We start from the raw sequence: 15,502 nt of genomic DNA on the forward strand, positions 1-15,502 counted from the left end.
AGGAACTTACCTGCTGGACACCGGTGCCTCAAGCACACTTGTTTATGCAGCTAAGCCCGCCGCCTCACCTCTGTCTAACGAGGTCCCCTACAGCTTGGTGGGTTTCACAGGCACTGAACAGACTGGCTCATTCTCCGTTCTGCTCTCCATTCAGTTAGGTACACTCCGCACTAAGTGGACTTGTGTTCTGATGAAGTGGGAGCAGGAAGGGAGAGGGATCCTAGTGGATTTAAGAAACCATTGTCTTTGGGGGTCAGTCTGTACGGGACAGGAGAGTGAGGTGATGGTTATCCCGGGAAAACAGGGAAAAGGAACGGTGTGCACCATGAAACCAAAGGAGGGTTACGACCTTGAATCACTGGTCAGTAACACCCCTGTAGAATATCAAGAATATGTGAGGAAAAACCTCGCAGCTTTTGCCACTCACAAACACGCTACTGGAGAATAAACAGGGTCGAGGTTAGGACCCCATGACCTGACCACAAAAACAGTACAACTTCCCCAGGGAGGCGGAGGCAGACATGGAAACAGCCTTGGGTTCGCTAGTTAAACTGTGGGTATTGAGACCGATAGCTACCCATGTGATCTCTCCATTGTGGCCGGTAAAGAAACCGGACAACTCCTGGAGAGCCACGGTGGACTATCGAGTACTCAACCGTAATATCCCCGCCTGTGCACCCACTGTTGCTGCTGTCGCCGACCTCATTGGAAGTATCCCAGCCTCTGCGACCACCTTCACGGTGCTGGATATTTCCAACGGGTTCTGGTCCATACCTTTAAGAAGGGAAGATCAGTACAAGTTTGCTTTTACCTTTAAGGGACAGCAATACACTTGGAACTGTCTCCCTCAGGGCTTCCACAACAGCCCCAGTATTTTCCATCAGTGTACGGCCGACTGTTTAAAGAGTTTCAGCAGACCCCAGCAGCTTGTCCAGTATGTAGATGACCTGCTCCTGTTCACCGATGAAGGGGAGGAGCATGGCCCACTGCTGGCTGAACTGCTGGAGTTGCTGAAAGAAGAAGGATTTAAAGTAAACCCCAAGAAGGCACAGATCGGCCTGAAGGAAGTAAAATTCCTGGGACTGGCTGTGCGCGCTGGGGAGAGAGCCATTGACAAAGCTAGAAGGGAAGCAGTGCAGAAGTTTCCTGCCCCCAACACAGTAACAGGAGTAAGATCTTTTCTCGGGCTAACCGAGTACTGCAGAGATTTCATCGAGGATTATGCAGCCAAAGCAGCCCCTCTGCTCCAACTCCTTCACAAGGGAGTGGAGTGGGAATGGGACGAAGGTTGCGAGGCAGCATTTATCCAACTCAAGAAAGACCTGCAGACCGCACCAGCTCTAGGGCCATAGATGGGGGTAAAGAGTTTTTCCTGGAGGTAGCAGCCATTGGGGACAGTCTGAGTGCAGTACTGCTCCAAGAGCGGCACGGCCGGCTGAGGCCAGTGGTCTACTCCTCCAGGATACTCACGGACGTGGAGAAGGGATATTCCAATTGTGAGCGGCACCTCCTAGCCACTCACTAGGCTGTGAAAAGATCACTGATCTTTACAGGGGGGTCCCTTATCACACTCCTTGCCCACCATATGCCCACCCAAATGCTCCTGAATGGGAGAATCAAGGACGGGACAGTGAGCACTGCCCGCATTGCTCGCTGGACCCTGCTCCTCTCCCAAATGGACCTAAGGGTAAAGGGTCTCTGCGAACCTAGACTCGCAGCCAACATGATTTATCCAGGGACAGCCCACCGGTGTTCCATAGAAGGGGTATGGGAAATTAACATAGGCTTTCGGGCTGGGTTACACCCCACAGGCCAAGAGATCTATGTGGACGGTTCAAGCATGGTATCTGCAAGTGAACGACTCACAGGCTGCGGAGTTTATGACCCAGAGGCAGGCATTGCCCTGGCGATTAAACTCCCCAGTACTATGAGCGTCCAGCACGCTGAACTGTAGTGGTGGTGTATGTAGTCACACACCTCGAAGAATTCCCTACCCCATACACGATTTGCTCGGACAGTATATTCACATGCATTTGTGTACGGAGTACCTGGCTATTCGGTCCCGCCATGGATACACATCCGCAGACGGGAGACCCCTGGAAAATAAGCCCCTGCTGGAAAAGATCATGAAAGCCATAGGGGAGGAAGGGAATATCTACATACATAAGGTAATGGTACATCCCACCACAGAACCCCGTAGTGAGGGAAACCAGCAGGCTGACATGTTGGCCAAGCAGGGGGCTTGCATGGGCAAGCTCTAGGATCCGTACAACCTGTAAAGTCCTTACTCTACAGTATGAAACCATACGAGGCACATTCTGGGAACAAAGTCACTCTGTTTCCTTAACTCTTTATTCACAGGACTCCAAAGACAATGACCCTGCGTGGGACCTCCTTTTTTTCACCTGTGTGATCAGGTAAGGAGTGTCTCCCACAAGTTCACCCCTTGTGGTCAAGGTGTGCATCTCGGTTGAGTGTATACAGTAATACAGTGGTGTTACATTGTGGTTACATACATGACATCACCTCCCCCGCAAAGTCTTATTGGGATCATAGGTTTAGTCTTTCACGTGGTCTACGCTCCCTCATGGAGCGCCGCAGTTGGGGCTCTGGTTGTTGGACACTGACGTGAGTGTCTGTCACCTGTGGTGATTCCGGCCTGTCCGGGCTGACCGCAGGGACTGTGCATTCTTCTGATTGCTCTTGTTGCTCGTTCACTGGCGGTGGTGTGAGCTCCATCTCATGGTCTTCTTCAGGTTCCTCCGTGTTGATGCTGAACATTTTTTTACTTGGTCCAGATGCTTACTGCATATCTGACCATTGTTGAGTTTTACCACGATGACCCTATTCCCCTCTTTGTCAATTACAGTACCCTCATGCCATTTGGGCCCCATGGCGTGATTGAGGACGAATACAGGATCATTTATTTCTATACATCCCCCCCTCGAATAAAGGCCATGGGACTCGTTTTGTGTCTTGCGCTTGCCCTCAACTATGTTGGTCAGGACTGGGTGAATGAGGGACAACTGAGTTTTGAGTGTCCATTTCATTAGTAGCTCTGCGGGCGGGACCCCGGTGAGCGAGTGCGGTTGGGATCTATAGACCAGCAGGAGGCGCGATAGGCGGCATTGTAGGGAGGGTCCTTGAATCCTGAGCAAACCTTGCTTAATGATTTGGACCGCACGTTCCGCCTGGCCATTGGAGGCCGGCTTGAACGGCGCAGTCCTGACATGGTTGATGCCATTGCCCGACATAAACTCTCGGAATTCGTAGCTTGTGAAACATGGGCCATTATCACTAACCAGGATATCTGGCAAGCTATGGGTTGCAAAGATTGCACGTAGGCTTTCCACGGTGGTGGATTACGTGCATGAATTCAGAATGATGCACTCGATCCATTTCGAGTACGCATCTACCATAATAAGGAACATCTTTCCCATGAACGGGCCCGCGTAGTCAACATGAATGCGTGACCATGGCCTGGTGGGCCAGGGCCACGGGCTGAGCGGCACCTCCCTGGGGGCATTATCCAGCTGGGTACATGTCGTGCACCTGCGAACACAGTGTTCCAGGTCTGAATCAATTCCAGGCCACCAGACGTGTGACCGGGCAATGGCCTTCATCAGCACAATGCCTGGGTGCTCGCTGTGGAGTTCCCTGATGAATGCCTCCCTGCCCTTCTGGGGCATAACTACCCAGCTGCCCCATAGTAGGCAGTCGGCTTTGATGGAGAGCTCATCCATCCATCTGTGGAACGGTCTGACCTCCTCCGGGCATGCTCCGTGTGCAGGCGCCCAATCCCCAGTCAGGACACATTTCTTAATCAGGGATAGGAGGGGATCTCTGTTTGTCCAGATTTTGATCTGGCGGGCTGTGATGGGGGAGCCTGCGCTGTCAAAGGCATCGACAGCCATGACCATCTCAGCGCTTTGCTCCGCTGTCCCCTCAGTGGTGGCTAGTGGAAGCCTGCTGAGCACGTCAACGCAATTTTCAGTGCTGGGCCAGTCCCGGATGGAGTAGTCATAAGCAGCCAGCGTGAGGGTCTATCGCTGTATGCGAGCTGATGCGTTGGCATTGACAGCCTTGCTGTCTGACAACAGGGATGTTAATGGTTTGTGGTCCGTCTCTAATTCAAACTTTCCACCAAAGCGGTAATAATGCATTTTTTTTACACAATAGACACATGCAAGCGCTTCCTTCTCGACCATCCCATATCCCCGTTCTGCTTGAGAGAGCGACCTGGAGGCATAAGCCACAGGTTGTAGTTGACCCTCAGCATTGCCCTGCTGAGGACGATGCATCACATGTCAGAACCAATTTTTTACAGGGGTCGTACAGGGTCAACAACTTGTTTGAAGAAAGTAGGTTTCGCGCCGGATCAAAAGCCCGTTCCTGACAGTCCCCGCAAAACCAATCGCAACCCTTACGCAGGAGTACGTGTAGCAGCTCCAACAACGTGCTCAAAAAGTTCCCGAAATAGTTCAACAGTCCCAGGAATGAACGCAACTCCGATGTGTTGCAGGGCCTGGGTGCTCGTCGAATCGCCTCTGTTTTGGATTCGGTGGGCCGAATCCCATCTGCAGCAACCCTCCTGTCCAGAAACTCAACCTCAGGAGCTAAGAAGACACATTTAGACTTCTTGAGTCTAGTCGGCGTAGCACCTTCTCCAGGTTGTGGAGGTGTTCCTCGGTTTCTCGACCCGTGATGAGTATGTCGTCCTGGAATTCGATCGTTCCAGGAATGGATTTAAGCAGGCTTTCCATGTTTCGTTGAAACATCGCGGCCGCTGATCAAATGCCAAATGGGCACGTTTAATAAACGAACAGTCCCTTGTGCGTGGTGATGGTGGTCAGTAGTTTAGATTCGTCGGCCAGTTCCTGGGTCATGTAGGCTGAAGTGAGGTCCAACTTGGTGAACAGCTTGCCGCTTGCCAGCGTGGCGAAGAGGTCCTCCGCTCTCGGGAGCGGGTGTTGATCTTGAAGGGACACCCGATTGATGGTGGCCTTGTAGTCACCACAGATCCTGACAGAGCCATCCTCTTTTAGGACGGGAACGATGGGGCTCGCCCAGTCGCTGAATTCAACAGGCGAGATGATGCCCTCTCTCAACAGCCAGTCCAATTCGTTCTCGATCTTTTCCCGCATCACATACGGCACCGCACTGGCTTTGTGGTGCACTGGCCTGGTATCCGGGGTGATGTGTATCACTACTTTAGTGCCTTTGAAAGTCCCAACGCCAGGTTTTAATAGTGAATTGAATTGTTGTAGGACTTGTGAGCACGAACTTCGCTCCACAGATGACATTGCATGAACATCCCCCCATTTCCAGTTCATCTCGGCTAACCAGCTCCTCCCCAACAGTGCAGGACCATTGCCCGGGACAATCCAGAGCGGCAGCCGATTCACTAACCCATTGTGCGTGACAGCCAACATTGCACTGCCTAGCACCGGAATGATTTCTTTAGTGTAAGTCCGTAATTGTGTCTCAATACGTGCTAACTTGGGTCTACTGGCTTTAAGTGGCCATAGCTTCTCAAATTGCTGAACGCCCATGTGTGACTGGCTGGCCCCAGTGTCCAGCTCCATGCGTACTGGGATACTGTTTAATAAAACCCTCATCATCATTGGTGGCGTTTTGGTGTATGAACTGTGAATATTCGCCACATAGACCCGCTGAACCTCGGCATCCATCGATTTGCCCCAAAAGTCATTCTGCCTCAAAGAACCCTCTTCTGGTCCATCCGCCTCATATATTAGTCTGGTTGCAGACTTCCTGCACATTCGAGCTAAGTGGCCACTGAGTTTGCAGTTCCTGCAGACAAACTGTTGAAATCTGCAAGATCTAGCTGAGTGTTTTCCCCCACACCTCCAGCATGAGTTAAAGTTTCCATTGTTGGGAACAAAGGGACTATGGCCAGGCATTCTGCACTGACTGTTCCTTTGACTGCTCTTAAGTACCCTATTAGTGGGTGTCAATGGCCCCATCCCGGGCCGCATTGTCCACTGTGATGGCGTGAATGTCCGTTCAGCCTGCCATTGTCTCTGTTGAAGTCCTACTCTGGGGTCTATTGCTGCCTGGGGAGTGTCGGACTGCCCCTGCCTGCCTGCGGGGCTCTGAGTCGCATTGATGATGTTGACTCCCTGATTCCTCGCCGCGTTAGAGGCAGAATTGCGCGCGTATATTATTTTCATCTCTTCCTCCCACGCCATGAAAGTTTGAGCTATCAACGCCGCCGCTTCCAAGGTCAAATCCTTGGTCTCAATTAATTTGCGGAAAATTCCCGCATGACCGATGCCCTCGATAAAGAAGTCCCTTAGCATCTCCTCCCTGCAGGCATCTGTGAACTTACAGAGGCTGGCCAAACGCCGGATGTCCGCTACGAAGTCCGGTATGCTCGGTCCTTCACGACGTCGGTGGGTGTAGAATCTGTGTCAGGCCATATGTATGCTACTCGCTGGTTTTGAGATGCTCCGCGATCAATTTGCTAAGTTCTTCAAAGGTTTTGTCCACCGGCTTTTCGGGTGCTAGTAAGTCCTTCATGAGCGCGTAAGTCTTTGGTCTGCAGCTGGTCAAAAGATGAGCCCTTCGCTTGTCAGCCGCTGCATCCTCCAGCCATTCTTTCATAACGAAGCTTTGCTGAAGCCTCTCGACAAAATCGTCCCAGTTTTCCCCAACACAGTACCGTTCCTCTGTGCTACCGGTGGCCGTTCTTGTGGGTCGTGAATTCCCGTTTTTGTCGCCAATGTAAAGTCCTTACAATGTAAAGTATGAAACCATACCAGGCACATTCTGGGGACAAGGTCACTCTGTGATCTTAACTCTTTATTCACAGGACTCCAAAGAAGATGACCATGCATGGGACCTCCCTTTTTTCACCTGTGTGATCAGGTAAGGAGTGTCTCCCACAAGTTCACCCCTTGTGGTCCAGGTGTGCATCTCGGTTGAGTGTATACAGTAATACAGTGGTGTTACATTGTGGTTACATACATGACACAACCCAGGACCCATAGCAGCAGTCAGGGGCAGGATAGGGACGGCAGGGAAGGCAGGGATAGCTTTTCCCCCAGACCTAAAAATGGTCCAGACCCAAGACCCCACCCTCAAAACTGTCCTGAACATGTTAGCTAAAGGGGAAAGGATAGACGGCCCGTATGGCACCGCAGCAATTGCCATTAAAGAAGGCATGTTGTTCAGGGGGGAAGCAATGGGTAGTACCGCAACAACATTGGAAAGAATTCCTCCAGCTGGCCCACAAGGGTCCAGGAGCAGGACACCCCAGACCTGAGACCACTTGGCAACGAGTGGAACAGGCAGGGTAGTGGCCAGGACTCAGGGAAGATGTCCGCGAGTTCTGCGCTAGCTGTCTGGTGTGCACAGCCGACAACCCCGACCCCCCAGAAAAGAAAGGTGTCTATGGGACATATCAGGAGGGTAGAGAGACCCTGGCAGTCGATCCAGATCGATTACATCGGGCCCCTACCCACTGCCCAGGGAGTTTACAAGTACTGCCTAGTATTAGTGGATGCATTCACTAAATGAGTGGAAGTCTTCCCATGCCGAACAGCCACTGCCCTGGGAACAGCTAGGATCCTGGTCAGAGAAGTGTTCTCTCGATGGGGACCACCACAAAACGTGGAGTCCGACCACGGGAGTCACTTCACCGGGCAGGTGATGCAGGAGACCCTTAAGGTACATGACATCAAAGGGAAATGGCATGTCGCCCACAACCCACAGTCATCTGGGCCTGTGGAGCGTTTAAACCGCACCATCAAAGAAAGGCTGCGTAAAGAGACAAGGGACTCACCCAAAGGGTGGGTAGAGGTCCTACCACTGGTCCTCATGGGGATCCGGGCCAACCAGTCAAAGAGCACGTGGTACTCCCCGTACGAGCTCATGATCGGCAGAGCCTTGCGAACCCCCACCCATGTGTTAGCCCCGGGACTCATGGAAGTTCAGCTTAGGGAAGCGAACCAGGACAGCTTTGTTCGGAGTCTGTTTGAACACCTTAAACAGATTCACTGGCAGGCTGCTAACAACATGGGAAAACAGCATCGGAGAAACCGACTGCTGCTAGAACCCCGCAAACACCACGAGTGGGAGATAGGGGACCAGGTCATGGTGAGGAACTACGCTAGAGTAGGGGTCTTTGAGGCACTATACATGGGACCGTACCACATTGTCGACAAGGTAAGCCCCATGGTCTATGCCATAAAATTGCCCCACCGAACAACGTGGTTCCACATAAATCAGTGCAAACTTTTCACCCCAGGGGCAGCAGCTAAACGTAAGGGACAGCCAAAACCTGTAAACCGTGCTAAAGACAGGGACCCCCAGCCAACAGCCCCCGACTGTGGAAATCCCACAGGGGACGTGGTAGACCCACAGACTGCACCTAGAGGGGCTGTGGACAGTGTTACTGGAGGAGCTGTCCCCTAATCATTTGGAACTCGGATGCATCCCCAGCAGCCGGAGCCTGAAGAAGCACTCCCTGCACACCACGGCCAAAGGCACCGTGGTCACCAGCGCCCCAATTTGAATGGTTCTGCCCTGGGAGAGGGACCAGCCGCAAAAGGGCACCCAAGGTCAGAGACCAGTCCGCGAGCAGGGACACCCAGCCGGTAGCCTCAGGCAACAAGGGACCCCCAGAAGAGATAGCGGTGGACCAGCCACCAAGTGAGAGTCCCCAGCCCGTGGCCCCCAACCAGGCAGCTACCCCCAGGGGAAGAAACGAACCAGGCAGCCACCCCCAAAGGAGCGGTGTGCTGTAGCACCGGAGGGGACATTCCTCCGATAGTGTGGGACTCAAACCCACGTCCGGTCAGGGTACTTAGGTCGGTGTGCACCACCTAAACCTATCACCTACCTCACTGGACACCCAGCAGAAGAAGAAGAAAGAGAGAAGGCAGGAATTAACCTGGCCACCCGGAGACGGGTGGTAGATGTACATATATAGCGATGTGAATTTAAGTATGTTTAGTGAATAAGTTTAGAATAGTGTAAGATGTATCTGTGTAATGATAAGTATGTATGTATTAGTAAACTGGGGTAAGGAAAATAATCTACCTATGCAGCTGTTAAAAGAAGCACAGGCTGGGTAATATCCGGGAGTAAGAAGAATCTACCGGTATGGCTATTAAGGAAGCACCGGTAAGATAACAAGCAGAATGACGGTGAGATAAAGTTAAAAGCAATCAGTCCAAAAGGAACTGAATAAGACAGCCATTCAATTAAAAACTATGAGCCCAAATTTGGAACTCAGTCACCTTTGTCAAGCCAGAGAACTTTCTCAGGGCTAGATAATCTGTTTTATGTGCCCCTACAGGAAAGAGGTCAACATGAGAAGGATCCTATTCCTACTCACCCTGATAGGATGAGCAGCAGCGACCGAGGAGACGTGGAAGAATCCCTCATTTACGGGTGTTCAGGAGGAAGTGCACCGATGTAACCGCCGGGGGTGGCCCCCGAGATGTGGAAGAACTCACCGTTTACACTCACGAGGGAAGATGGCCAGGGTGACTGGGATCTAATTCTACCCGCTACTCCAGCCAGGAAGGCTTTACCTACATGGAGGCCTCAGTTCCATGCCCCCGGATGCGAATTATCGCTGCCCGAGTCAGTGTTACAGAGGGAAAACGTGTGTGTTTGACTTGCAAAGGGAACATTCCCCTGGGAAGATGGTGGTGGCTCAGAAAACTCAGCAAGGACGCATGGGACCAGGAATCGGACTGGGAAAGACTCGGTAATGATACGTACCGCACCATCACGGGGACACGGGGAGGAGTAAAAGTGTGTTGGGACAAATGGTGGGAATCCGAACAAGGAATTTATGTTTGCATGTGGGGATCAGAGAGTATTTGTCCCGCAGGCATATCGATCGCCTTCGCCAGGCAATGGCAAGATGAAGGGGAAGGGATGGGATGGGACTCTAGCCTACGCAGTCCCACACTCCCCAATCCCAATTAACGCCACTGAACTAAGAGCACACATTAAGAAACCCCTGCCCACAACCCCGCCAATACACACAGTAATAGAAAGGTGTCCTACCACCACCAAGGGACCTGGGAATGGATTAGTATTGGTACCGGCCGAAAAGGTGTTATACCAGGGGGTACATTATGCAGTAGCTTCAGTAATTTTAAACCTTACCGAGGTACACCTACCTGCATGGTGTCCGAAGGAAACAGCTGCTATACCAGGCCCTACTTAGAGACATGTTCAAGAAATTTGAACATGAATATGAGTTAGACTTTGGAAATGTAGACAAAGTAGACCGATACACCCTAAACGCTAGGGACACCATGGGCTCAGGGAGACCTAGAAGGGGAATCATAAACTATGTTTTCACTACCTACAATACAGCATCCTCTGTAATAAATAGCCTAGATGACATAGAGCTACAAAACCCAGATAAACAGTTTAAAGACTCATTTGAGAAAAATCCTGAAACAGGAGAATACTGTAGTAGGTTCAGAACTACACGAGGACCAGGCTATGACTGTTCATTTAAAAGAAATAGTGGCTGAGCTGTAAAAACATGCACAGACAGTGAATGCTCTTATACGGGAGGATAGAAATGTTTCTGACCAGGTTGCACAGAACGAGGTGTGCGTACTGTATGGGGCATGGTTGTTGGGTGAGGGCCGCAACAACCTGGAGGATTTAAAAACAAGGTGTAGTCCCCTCTTGGATCAGTAACAAGCACCTTGCAGCCCTCTACCCGTACAGCAATTCATTAAGCCCGTGCCAGCTCCGCCTAGCCTCTGAAGCCTACCCTGTCCCAGTAGACAGTGGGAAATCTAACCACACTATTATGGGGATAGTATTAAGGATGCCGGTCATGGGTGGGACAGCCCGACCTGCACTGGGTGGAGAACATTGGAGTTATTCAGGGAGGTGCACACATTCGTTTCGCAGTAGTCCCACCCTATGTCATAAAGTGGGAGCACGCTGTAACGGGTACTGACCTCTCCGGGTGCCGGAGGTGGGGTGCACACGTAATACTGGGTCCCCAGTACTTGAGTGTCCATTCAAAGTCACAGTGTGGGTTTAAAGCTGCTGGTGCACAGCCTATTAACTGCACCATAGAAGTAACAGCACAAGGCCAGGTCCCTCCACAGGTAACATACACAGGGGGTGGGACATATTGTGTCACCACCAGTGTACCCCACTACCAGCATGGACACTTCTGGTGTCCGGTAAGTGACAGCAGTTTCTGCTTCAAACCTGAGGCATCAGTTCAAGTGGCCCAGGAATGGATTGTCCCCATTCCTGAACCCTCCACTGTCCATCTCACTGTGAAGGAAAACATTACAAACCTGCAGGATTATGTTGTACATTTTGGCTATGCAATTCTCCCTCTACCCGAACATCTTACTGCTCTGCTAAAAGCTATAATTATCTCACAAAAACACTTCTATACTCTAGAACAGAAAACCATTGAGATAGGGAAAAAGATTCTCGAGATCACCATTCCGCCTTGGTGGGACCTTTTCAGAAATATAGAAGTCCCAGTTTGGATCTGAATCATTTCCCACACTTTAGTTATTTGTGAACTCGCGATTATTATTTATTTATGGTGTCTCACTTGCCGAGTGAAATGCAGAGGCCGTCAGGTCAGGCACCAAAGGGTGCTATACGCTCCTTGGCCGAACTTGGGAATCGCGCAGGGAGGGGTGACACCATACTACCATGTTTAATTTGTGTTTGATTTTACCTGCTGTAAACCGCAGCATCGCGAGTAATGTCAGAGTGTTACATAAATGTTTTGACTATGTATCTTTATTTTACTGAACTTAAAACGTGTTTGACTATGGACCTTTATGGTATTTGAGAATGTGTTACTATGTGTTTTATTTTACTTTACTTAAAAGTTGTGTATGACTGTATACCGTCATTTTACTGTGAAAACCGAGTAAAAGAGGGACATCATACCCCCTCTATGCTATAACTGAATTGTAATGACTGTATTCGCCTGTATATTGCATTGCATTTCAACGGGGGATGCAGGGTAATGTTTAGCTAGTATAAATGCAGCGAAGGTTGATTCTCGGGAGCAGGAATTTTGCTTACCTTGATTGACACTCAAGAGTGTGGAGTGTCAACAGGGGGGAATGAAGGAATGCAAAATTCACAAGAACCCCTCCCCCACCCCTGTGTTTGGGCTCATTCGAAAGGAAATTTAATTTGGGACTATCTACCAAAAAGTTTGGAATTCTAAAGTGCTTATGGATGAAACTACGAACTTTAATAGAATTTTGGATTTTAAAAGACAAACTCAAGGCTGTGGGCAGAGCTACGGAGCTAGCAAGAGACAGTCTAATTAAGTAAAGCTACCTGGGTGTGAAGACTGAGTTAACCTGTCTGGAAGAATGAGTATTTGAAAATCCTTCTCCACAAGAGACATTAACATCACAAAATCACCCAGAGGTAGCTCCCCATCAACATGGGTCTGGACAACCATTTCAGCATATACATCACAAAGAGGCCCAATCCAGCCTGTATGCGAAAGACTAAGCACAAAAGGACATTGCAATTACCAAACTAATATTTCCATCCCAACCCACCCAAGACATATCAACTTTTAACGAGCCCGACAAAATATTACGAAGAAGAACCAAGGACTTTGAAGAGATTTGGCGCTAAGATTAGAACCACTGAAATCGTATAACTGGCCACTGTTTTCAACAGAGGTTAGAGAGGTGGTTGCTAGGTAGCTACAAGGCTGCGACTACATCATCAAGACAAGGAGAGAAACCAACTTGACTGTTGTAAACTAACTTCTCCAGCCTCGAAGTCTGAACTCCTGAAGGAAGGAAGAATATCACCATCTACCATTAACTATCAAAAGTATTGGTAAGCATTCGTCCCTACATGCCCTGGAGTCTAACCTACCTAGAATTAGGTATTGGGAGGTGGGAGGTATAATTTTACTGCAACCCCCTTTGAATGTGTAATGTATGGTACTTTAGTTGAGTGATTCTAAGTTTGACCTTGTACCTTTCCCTGTATTGTTCTTTATTAGAGTGGTTATAAGTTTGACCTTGTACCTTTCCTTGTACTGTCCTTTATTAGAGTGATTGTAAGTTTGACCATGTATTTTCTTACTAGAATAATAAGCCTGTATTACTTTGACTGTAATAAAACCAAAGTTCTTTGCATCAAACCAGTGTCCTCTGCACTTTTGTCACCCCCCCAAATAAATCCAGAGTACAGAACCCAAGGGAGTGGAAGCGATTCGAAACCGCTCAAGTTGGTCAGAAGGGAACCTGATCCCCTCATCGAGACCACCCACACCCCCCTGACACTGGGTCTCGACCTCACTGCTGGGTCTTGACCATGCTGTTGGATCCCAACCTTGCTGCACCCTCTCTCGCTGCTGTGCCTCGACCTCATTGCTGGGTCCCGACCTCGCTGCACCCACCCTCGCTGCTGGGCCTCGGCTTGCTGCTGGGTCCTGACCTCGCTCCATATGACCTCGCTCCTTGCTCCCGACCTTGCTGCCGGATCCCGACCTCGCTTCTGGGACCCGAACTTGCTGCTCCTCCTGATCTCGCTGCTGGGTCCCGACCTCGCTGCTCCTCCTGACCTCGGCGCTGGGTCTTGACTTCGCTGCTGTGTCACGAACTCGCTGCTGGGTCCCAACCTCAATGCTGGGTCCCGACCTCATTGCACCCACATTCGCTGCTGGGCCTCAACCTTGCTGCTGGGTCCTGACCTTGCTCCACACGACCTCGCTCCTTGCTCCCAACGTTGCTGCCAGATCCCGAATTCGCTCCTGGGACCTGACCTTGCTGCTCCTCCTGATCTCGCTCCTGGGTCTCGACCTCGCTGCTGGGTCCCGACCTCGCTGCCGGGTCCCGACCTCGCTCCTCGGTCCCAACCTCGCTGCTCCTCCCGACCTCACTGCTGGGTCCCGACCTCGCTGCCGGGTCCCGACCTCGCTCCTCGGTCCCAACCTCGCTGCTCCTCCTGACCTCACTGCTGGGTCCCGACCTCGCTGTCGGATCCCGACCTCGCTCCTGTGTCCCAAACTCGATGCCGGATCCCGACTTCGCTGCTGGGTCCCGACCTCGCTGCTGGGTCCCGACCTCGCTGCTCCTCCCGACCTCGCTGCTGGGTCCCAACCTCGCTGCTGGGTCCCGACCTCGCTGCTGGGTCCCGACCTCGCTGCTGGGTCCCATACTCGCTGCTCCTCCCGACCTCGCTGCTGGGTCCCGACCTCGCTGCTCCTCCCGACCTCGCTGCTGGGTCCCAACCTCGCTGCTGGGTCCCGACCTCGCTGCTGGGTCCCATACTCGCTGCTCCTCCCGACCTCGCTGCTGGGTCCCGACCTCGCTGCTGGGTCCCATACTCGCTGCTCCTCCCGACCTCGCTGCTGGATCCCGACCTCGCTGCTGGGTCCCATACTCGCTGCTCCTCCCGACCTCGCTGCTGGGTCCCGACCTCGCTGCTGGGTTCCATACTCGCTGCTCCTCCCGACCTCGCTGCTGGGTCCCGACCTCGCTGCTCCTCCCGACCTCGCTGCTGGGTCCCAACCTCGCTGCTGGATCCCGACCTCGCTGCTGGGTCCCATACTCGCTGCTCCTCCCGACCTCGCTGCTGGGTCCCGACCTCGCTGCTGGGTCCCATACTCGCTGCTCCTCCCGACCTCGCTGCTGGGTCCCGACCTCGCTGCTCCGCCCGACCTAGCTGCTGGGTCCCGACCTCGCTGCTCCTCCCGACCTCGCTGCTGGGTCCCGACCTCGCTGCTGGGTCCCGACCTCGCTGCTGGGTCCCATACTCGCTGCTCCCTCTGACCTCGCTCCTGGGTCCCGAACTCGCTGCTCCTCCCGACCTCGCTCCTGGGTCCTAAACTCGCTGCTCCTCCTGACCTCGCTGCTGGGTCCCATACTCGCTGCTCCTTCCTACATCGCTCCTGGGTCCCAAACTCGCTGCTCCTCCCGACCTCGCTCCTGGATCCTAAACTCGCTGCTCCTCCCGACCTCGCTCCTGGGTCCCATACTCGCTGCTTCTTCCGACCTCGCTCCTGGGTCCTAAACTCGCTGCTCCTCCCGACCTCGCTCCTGGGTCCCATACTCGCTGCTCCTTCCGACCTCGCTCCTGGGTCCTAAACTCGCTGCTCCTTCCGACCTCGCTCCTGGGTCTCAAACTCGCTGCTCCTCCCGACCTCGCTCCTGGGTCCTAAACTCGCTGCTCCTCCCAACCTCGCTCCTGGGTCCTAAACCCGCTGCTCCTTCCGACCTCGCTGCTGGGTCCCGACCTCGCTGCTCCTCCCGACCTCGCTCCTGGGTCCCGAACTCGCTGCTCCTCCCGACCTCGCTGCTGGGTCCTAAACTCGCTGCTCCTCCCGACCTCGCTGCTGGGTCCCGACCTCGCTGCTGGGTCCCGACCTCGCTCCTGGGTCCAATACTCGCTGCTCCTTCCGACCTCGCTCCTGGGTCCCATACTCGCTGCTCCTTCTGACCTCGCTCCTGGGTCCCATACTCGCTGCTCCTTCTGACCT

Source organism: Pristiophorus japonicus, unplaced genomic scaffold (assembly GCF_044704955.1).
Source record: "Pristiophorus japonicus isolate sPriJap1 unplaced genomic scaffold, sPriJap1.hap1 HAP1_SCAFFOLD_764, whole genome shotgun sequence".
In the NCBI taxonomy this organism is placed as follows: Eukaryota; Metazoa; Chordata; class Chondrichthyes; family Pristiophoridae; genus Pristiophorus; species Pristiophorus japonicus.